This window comes from Erpetoichthys calabaricus, chromosome 2 (genome assembly GCF_900747795.2).
Source record: "Erpetoichthys calabaricus chromosome 2, fErpCal1.3, whole genome shotgun sequence".
NCBI classification, from domain to species: Eukaryota; Metazoa; Chordata; class Cladistia; order Polypteriformes; family Polypteridae; genus Erpetoichthys; species Erpetoichthys calabaricus.
This window is the reverse complement of record NC_041395.2, coordinates 183459716-183468218: the sequence shown is the minus strand read 5'-3', so window position 1 is coordinate 183468218 and position 8503 is coordinate 183459716. Positions and strand designations below refer to the sequence as shown.

General features: G+C 41.0%; 1 protein-coding gene across 1 annotated transcript in view; it reads left to right on the top strand.

The window, feature by feature from the left end:
* Positions 1-2320: 2320 nt before the first annotated feature.
* LOC114645486 (inner centromere protein-like) overlaps positions 2321-8503 on the top strand; it is a 29298-nt gene continuing 23115 nt past the window's right edge. The window contains exon 1 of the mRNA XM_051922575.1: positions 2321-2411. The gene's annotated coding sequence lies outside the window, so the exon portion shown is untranslated. The remainder of the gene's footprint in view (positions 2412-8503) is intronic.

Genomic DNA, 8503 nt, shown 5'->3' with positions numbered 1-8503 from the left:
CTCACTGCACCAGCATAGGGTCTGACAATGAGTCCAAGGATTTCATCCTGATACCTAATGGCAGTGAAGGTGCCGTTGTCTAGCCTGTAGATGTCTGTGCGTCCCTCCATGGATATGCATCCCCAGACCATCCCTGACCCACCACCAAACCGATCACGCTGAACGATGTTACAGGCAGCATAACTTTCTCCACGGCTTCTCTAGACCCTTTCACGTCTGTCACATGTGCTCAGGGTGATCCTGCTGTCATCTGTGAAAAGCACAGGGTGCCAGTGGTGGACCTGCCAATTCTGGTATTCTATTGCAAATGCCAATCGAGGTCCTCAGCGACGTGCAGTAAGCACAGGGCCCACTAGAGGATGTCGGGCCCTCAGGCCACCCTCATGAAGTCTGTTTCTGATTGTTTGGTTAGAGACATTCACACCAGTGTATGGTATCGCCTCATGCTACCAGTAGTGACACTGACCATAGCCAAATACAAAACTAGTTAAAAAAAAAAAGTCAGAAAAGATGAGGAGGAAAAAGTGTCAGTGGCCTCCACCTGTTAAACCATTCCTGTTTTGGGGGTCATCTCATTGTTGCCCCTCTAGTGCACCTGTTGTTAATTTCATTAACAACAAAGCAGCTGAAACTGATTAACACCCCCCTCTGCTACTTAAATGACCAGATCAATATCCCAGAAGTGTAATTGACTTGATGCTATACTCTCATTAAAAAGAGCTCCTTTTAATTTTTTTGAGCAGTATAGTTATATTTGGACAACTATCTGTGCTCTGATATATGTTGTACCATTTTAAGTTAGTATGCACATAACTCAGGAACCATTGGTTTTCAGTGATATGTTGGTTTAAAGTTTGCTAGGTAAACTGTTACAGAGAGAACGGTATGCTCACCAATAGCATTAGGCAAAAAGGAAAAAAAAAAGCAAAATGTGTTGAACTTGTACATGAAGATATTCACCAGTAGGACTATGTATCTGGACAAGACATAACAGCGAAATTCACCTGATTTGAGGCATTCAACATATTGCTTCCTTGGGTGACACTTCTTGTAAAGTTAAAGATCAAAACAGCAATTTGTGGTCACTTTTCTTAATAAATATGCATAAGCTCTGTGTTTGGTTTGTTTTCATTAAAATAAATATAATCTTTTAATAGATTTTAATTTCTTATTTATTTTGCGAGCCTGGACCAGGTTAATTTGAAAACTGTGTATCATACAGGTGATTTTGTATGCACACAAGCGTACTCGCTGTGTTGAGCACCGCTGTGCAGTTTTTGGGTTTATGTTTTGGGAGGGCCATGTTGCAAACTTTTTTTGCCTGCCTCATATAAATGAAGATGGGCAGCATTTGGAAAGAGCCTGGTTATAAATGGTTAATCACATGAAACAAAATAAAGTGTTGATGTTACAAATACATATACCTGTATACTATATTTAAGTAAACTCTTTATAAATCATGGCAATGTTAACATACAATTAAAGTGCTGTTTGTGAAAATGCAGCTAACAATGCACTTTGAGTTAAGTCACTGCATTTTTTAAACATATCAAAACAAACTGTACCACCTCAGTGTCACTGGGCCAGGCAAAACTAGGCATCAGTCTTTTATGAAAAGTGTGACAATTGGGGTGGCCCATTGCTTTTTTACGATTTACAATGCCCTATAAACATCACAATAAATCCCAATCATTTGGGAGTGTGCCAACTTTACCAGTCCTTTTGACCCACATATCCATGTTGGGCCGGGCAAAATTCAACTGAAACCTAACAGAGGCATCCGCCTTTTTACAAAAATATGACGATTTGGGTGGCCCAACGCTTTTTAACCCTTTACAGTGCTATTCAAACAGCACAGTAAATCCTATTCATGAGATAATGGAGTGTGCCAATTTTGCAAGGTCTTTAGACCCAGCTGCCCACGGTAGGTTAGTGAAAGCTCAACTGCAGCTTGACCAAGTTTACACAAAGTGTCCGAATTCGCTGCCTGGAACTGAATATGCAGCAGCGAATAATGTGCCACCTTCGGCATCGTTCTTACCTTAGCAAACACTAACACACTTTATCCGGAGGCGGGTGCTGGACCACTTCAGTGGGACAAACCTATCTTTACAACCAATCACAGTCTACAAGGACTTTTTTATTTTTTGGCTACACTGGTTGGTCAAGGGACTCGACCGTCATTTTTGTGCCCCGCCTTATCATCCTGTGATTGGCAATTTCAAATTTGAATTTTTTTGAACGGTTATTCAGCAGCTTAATGATTGGTGGATCGCTGATAACCGGGGTACGTTGCGAGCGTTTGTTATTTGTTATTAACGTAAGCAGTAATTCATGTAAAGTATTGTTAATAAGTGTAGCACTTGGTTTGTATGTTTTTCGTTTCGGCACATTACTGCCGAAATTAAAAGGTAAGACAAGTTTAATGCTGTATTTTAGAAATTTGTAAGTTCGCCAAATTTTTTACTAACTAGTTAGTAAGCATTAATTTTAAGTGTTACACATTGACACACTCGTCTTTTGTAGCGTGTGTTGAAAAAGGGTGCTAACAACCGCAGGTGAGTGTAATGTCCGGTTTTACAGTTGGTGCGTGAAGACGGCACGGAGACCACACCACCGTCAGCCATTTTGTCGGCGCGTTGATATTGTCACTGTCAGAAAAGTGGCAATGTTTGGTTAGTGTCGCAGAGCTTGTGTAAAAAGAGGGTATATGGCGACTATTGTTACGCTGTCGCTGTAAAGCACCAGTCTTGAGAAGATTACTGGGAAATTCCTGGCCAGTTTGTCGAGGCGGAGATCGCCATAAAGCCATAGTGATTAGTTTGGTCGGAGCGCAAACGCATACTTTAATGCGTAATCTCCTTAGTCAGGAGAAGCTTGAAGGTAACAAATATCACCAGTAGGTAAACTTGAGATAAAGAATCATTTTGACGTAAAGCCAAGTGAAATAGTTCACAGGTACAGTAAACGAGTTAGTAACGGAGTATGTAGCGGAGCTGCGCAAACTTGCTCAAGACTGTAGTTATGGCGATACGTTGCAGCAAATGCCGTGACTCGTTTGTGGAATAAATGACGAGAGAATACAGTGACGGCTTTTTATCGGAGGCAAACCTAACGTTCGAAAATGTATTAAAAATCGGATTATCGATGGAAACATCACATAAGAATGTGTAGAATTTGCAAAGCACAAATATGGCCGCGACGCGCCACAAAATTGACAAAACTCGCAAAGAACAAAGCGCGGGGGTTCGGAGATTTAAGAACGTTACCGATGTATAGGAGTAAATTGCACCGCCCGTGTTTATAGATTGAAAACAGAAAAATGCCATGTTTGTGGAAAGACGGGACGCGTTGAAAGAGCCTGCCAGAGCAAATTGAAAAATAAAGGAGAGATGAGAGAAAATAAACGTAAATCGAAGAAGAGGCATTGCTGACATAAAGTGGAAGAGAAGGATGGTAAAAGTGAAGATGAAACATTCCCATTAGGATGCATTTAAAAAGGACAAACAATCAGATAAACGTAGAGCCATATACTGTGGAGGTGGAACTAAATGGCAAAGTAGTTAAATTTGAAATAGACCCTGGTTGCAGGCTTACAGTGACGAATTAAGTAAAGTTCCAGAATATGTGGAATAAGTCAGAAAAGCCACAACTTAAGACAACCGAAATAGAACTTTAAATATATACAGTACAGGGCACCCTATTAGCGTAATTGGTTCTTGTTCAGCCCAAAGGGCAAAATAAAAATGTTTTTGTGATGTCAGGAAATGGATGTAACCTTTTAGGAAGAGGGTGGTTAGAAAAGATTAAATTACTGTGGAATCAAATAAAGCACCCCCAGAACATATGTACATTATGGGGAAACTGGCAGTGAAGCCGTACAACAAATGCTGACAAAATATAAAGTATTTAAGAATGGACTGGTCACCATGAGAGTGGTTAAGGCCAAAATTCTTGTTTCTTCGGATGGAAAAAGCCACGTTTCTTTCACCCATGCTCTGTTCCATTTGCCAAGAGGTCTAAGGTAGAAGGAGGATTACAAAGAAAAAGAGGTCATCATTAAACCTGTTGAGTATTCAGACTGGGTCATGCCAGTAGTTCATATATTAAAGCCAGATGTTTCTGTAAAAATCTGGGTTAACTACAAACTCACTCTGAATTGAATAGCTTCAATGGAACATTACCCCCTAGCAAGCGTGGAATAACTTTTTGCTACATTGTCAGGAGGTAAACAATTCACAAAACTAGACATGAGCCATGCATACCAGCAGGTAGAAGGAGATGACAAGTCTTAAAAGTATTTTGACAGTGAACACACATGGGAGCCTTGAATAAGTGAGCATGCCTCTATTTGGGGTGGCCTCTGCACCTGTCATATTTCAGTGGGTAATGGAATGTCAGTTACAGGGAGTTCTGAAGATTGTTGTGTATTTGGATTGCATACTTGTCACGGGAATTGACCTAGAGGATCATCTTGAAAATCTGGACAAAGTCTTAAAGTCTGATGCAGGCTTACGTTTAAAAAGAAACAAGTGTGCCTTCTTGCAGGATGAAGTAGAATACTTTGGGCACAAAGTAAATGCATAGAGATTTCACCCCATCGAAATGAAAATCAAAACTATCATGGAGATATCCTAAAATGTGTCAGAACTGAATGATTATTTCAAACTTAAATTATTACGGGAAAGAATTTTGCCAAATTTGTCAACCTTACTAGCACCATGACTTAATCTGTAAGAAAGAAGGTGCGCTGGGTGTGGAAAAAGGAACAGGTAGAGGCAAAGTCAAAGGAGTTACTGCAGTCTGCTAGTGTGTTATTACACTATTCAGAAGAGAAAGAATTCTTACGTTCATGTGATGCCTCATCCTATGGAGTGGGTGCAGTGTTGCCACATCACATGGAAGTTAAACGTATTTGGGGATTGTGTCAAACACACTCACGCCTACTGGGAAGCACTACTCATAGCTGAACAAGGAAGGTCTAGTGGTGATCTGTGTTATTTGGAAATTCCATAAATATCTTTATGGCTGGCAATTTAAAAATTTCACAGATCATAAAAACATAATAGCACTTTTTAATGAAAAGAATATTCCTCAAAAATGTTCACCTAGAGTCCAGAGATGGGCTGTACTCATGAGTGCTTATTATTACACCATTGTACATAAACCAGGGAAATACCATGTAAATACTGAATCTCTATGTAGACTGCCAGTTCTGATGGCTGAAGAAGAGGATAAACAGACAGAACAAGCGTTAATGTTGGATGTCATTAATGAAGCACCTGTAGAGACAAAACAAGTGAAACTGAACAGCTAAGGATACAGTTTAATCTCGAGTCCATGAATTTGTCCTTTGTGATTGGCCTAATGAAGTAAATCCAAAGGTCAAACATATTTTCAGAAAAGACTGGAACTAAGTGTGAGGGATGGTATGTTCTCTGGGAAGCCAGGGTTGTTGCACCAAACCCACACAGGTATGTTAAGAATGGAAGGTTTAGCCAGGTCTTATTTTTGGTGGCTAGGCATGGACCAGGATGTGGAGAAAGAGGTGCTGCTATTTGAGGAATGTCAGAGACATTGCAAAGCTCCAGCAGTTGCTCCTTTACATTCTTAAGAGTGTCCAGGAACACCCTGGTCAAGAATCCATCTTGACTGTGCTGGACTTTTCCTAGGTTATTATCGATGCACATTTAAAATGGATGGCCATTTATGTGATGAGTATTGCAATTTCTCAAGCCACAATAGAGAAATTGAGCCAAAGTTTAGTGTCTTTGGACCTCCCCAAATACTAGCTTCTGAGTGTGTTTTGCAAGTGCTGAATTTGCATTGTTCATTAAGCAGAATGGCACACAACATGTTAAATTAACACATTTCTACTGTTCTTTGAATGGACTAGATAAGACAACCGTGCAGAACTACAAGGAGGTAATTAAAAAAAAAAAATTAAAGGGGACACATTGGAGACAAGATGTCAATTAATAGAATCACACTGCAATCAACAACTGGACTGGTTCCAGCAGAATTGATGATGCCAAGGAGATTGAGATCAGCTATGGGCCAAAATGAATTCCTGTTGTGATAGTAAGCTGCACAGGGCCTGTGTCATATATGGAACTTTGGGGCAATAGACAGACTTTGAAACAACATGTCAATCAAATAAGAGCCAGAGTCAAGGCAGATGTGATTCAGGACTCCAAGTCAGAAAGTATTAGAAGTTCTAAGGTACGAGTTTCCAGAACAGCAGAGCAACCTCCTTAACAAAATTGTAGATCCCCAGGAATCTGATCTCAGAGAAGTTGTAGTTAGGCAAGAAAGTCTTCAGGAAACTGCGGAATCAAAGATAATGTTGAACCAGTGGTACATACCCTGTGTAAATCAACTAGAGAAAGACATTTTCCAAAGCACTTAAAAGATTTTATAATGTAAAAAAAGATTGTTTTCCTGTGAAGACAGAGGTAAATGAGGGTGGGTGGTCAGGGAGGAAGTGTGTATGGTACAGTTTAGATGCTTTTTTTGTTTTGCTGTACTAACATTCTTCTTGGAGATATCTACTCTATTGGGCCCTTGAGTACAGTAATCCCTCCTGGATCGCAGGGGTTGCGTTCCAGAACCCCCCGCGAAAGGTGAAAATCTGCGAAGTAGAAGCCATATGTTTATATGGTTATTTTTATACAGTAATCCCTCCTCCATCGCAGGGGTTGCGTTCCAGAGCCACCTGCGAAATAAGAAAATCCGCGAAATAGAAACCATATGTTTATATGGTTATTTTTATATTATCATGCTTGGGTCACAGATTTGCGCAGAAACACAGGAGGTTGTAGAGAGACAGGAACGTTACTCAAACACTGCAAACAAACATTTGTCTCTTTTTCAAAAGTTTAAACTGTGCTCCATGACAAGACAGAGATGACAGTTCCGTCTCATAATTAAAAGAATGCAAACATATCTTCCTCTTCAAAGGAGTGCGAGTCAGGAGCAGAACATGTCAGAAAGAGAGAGAGAGAGACAAAAGCAAACAAATCAATAGGGCTGTTTGGCTTTTAAGTATGCGAAGCACCGCGGCACAAAGCTGTTGAAGGCGGCAGCTCACACCCCCTCTGTCAGGAGCAGAGAGAGAGACAGATAAAAACAAACAGTGAAAAATCAATACATGCCCTTTGAGCTTTTAAGTATGCGAAGCACCGTGCAGCATGTCGCTTCAGGAAGCAGCTTGCACAGAAGGTAGCAACGTGAAGATAATCTTTCAGCATTTTTAGACGAGCGTCCGTATCGTCTAGGTTTGCGAACAGCCCCCCTGCTCAATCCCCCTACGTCAGGATCAGAGAAACTCAACGCAAGAGAGGGAGAAAAGTAAGTTGGGTAGCTTCTCAGCCATCTGCCAATAGCGTCCCTTGTATGAAATCAACTGGGCAAACCAACTGAGGAAGCATGTACAAGAAATTAAAAGATCCATTGTCCGCAGAAATCCGCGAACCAGCAAAAAATCCGCGATATATATTTAAATATGCTTACATATAAAATCTGCGATGAAGTGAAGCTGCGAAAGGCGAAGCGCGATATAGCGAGGGATTACTGTATTGTCATGCTTGGGTCACAGATTTGCACAGAAACACAGGAGGTTGTAGAGAGACAGGAACTTTATTCAAACGTTGCAAACAAACGTCTCTTTTTTAAAAGTTTAAACTGTGCTCCATGACAAGACAGGGATGACAGTTCCGTCTCACAATTAAAAGAATGGAAACATATCTTCCTCTTCAAAGGAATGCGCGTCAGGAGCAGAGAATGTCAGAGAGTGAGAGAAAAAAGCAAACAATCAAAAATCAATAGGGCTGTTTGGGCTTTTAAGTATGCGAAGCACCACCGGACAAAGCAGCTGCAAGGCAGGGAGCAATGTGAAGGTAGTCTTTCAGCATTTTTTAGAGGAGCGTCCGTATCCTCAAGGCCAGTGTGCGAACAGCCCCTCTGCTCACACCCCCTCCGTCAGGAGCAGAGAATGTCAGAGCGAGAGAGAGAGAGAGAAAGCCAAACAATCAAAAATCAATACGTGCTGTTTGATCTTTTAAGTATGCGAAGCACCGTGCAGGAAGCATATCGCTTGACAAAGCAGCCACAAGTAAGCCCAGCAAGGAAGGGAGTAATGTGAAGATAGTCTTTCAGCGTTTTTTGAGGAGCGGCCGTATCCTCTAGGGGTGCGAACAGCCCCCGTGCTCACAATATATTTGAGTTTTATTTAATATGTAATACGTGCTGTGATTGGGTAGCTTCTCAGCCATCTGCCAATAGCGTCCCTTGTATGAAACCAACTGAGGAAGCATGTACCAGAAATTAAAAGACCCATTGTCCACTGAAACCCACGAACCAGCGAAAAATCTGCGATATATATTTAAATATGCTTACATATAAAATCTGCGATAGAGTGAAGCCGCGAAAGTCGAAGTGCGATATATCGAGGGATTACTGTATAGCAATTAACTGGAAATTTACTTTAGGGCCCTACATAATG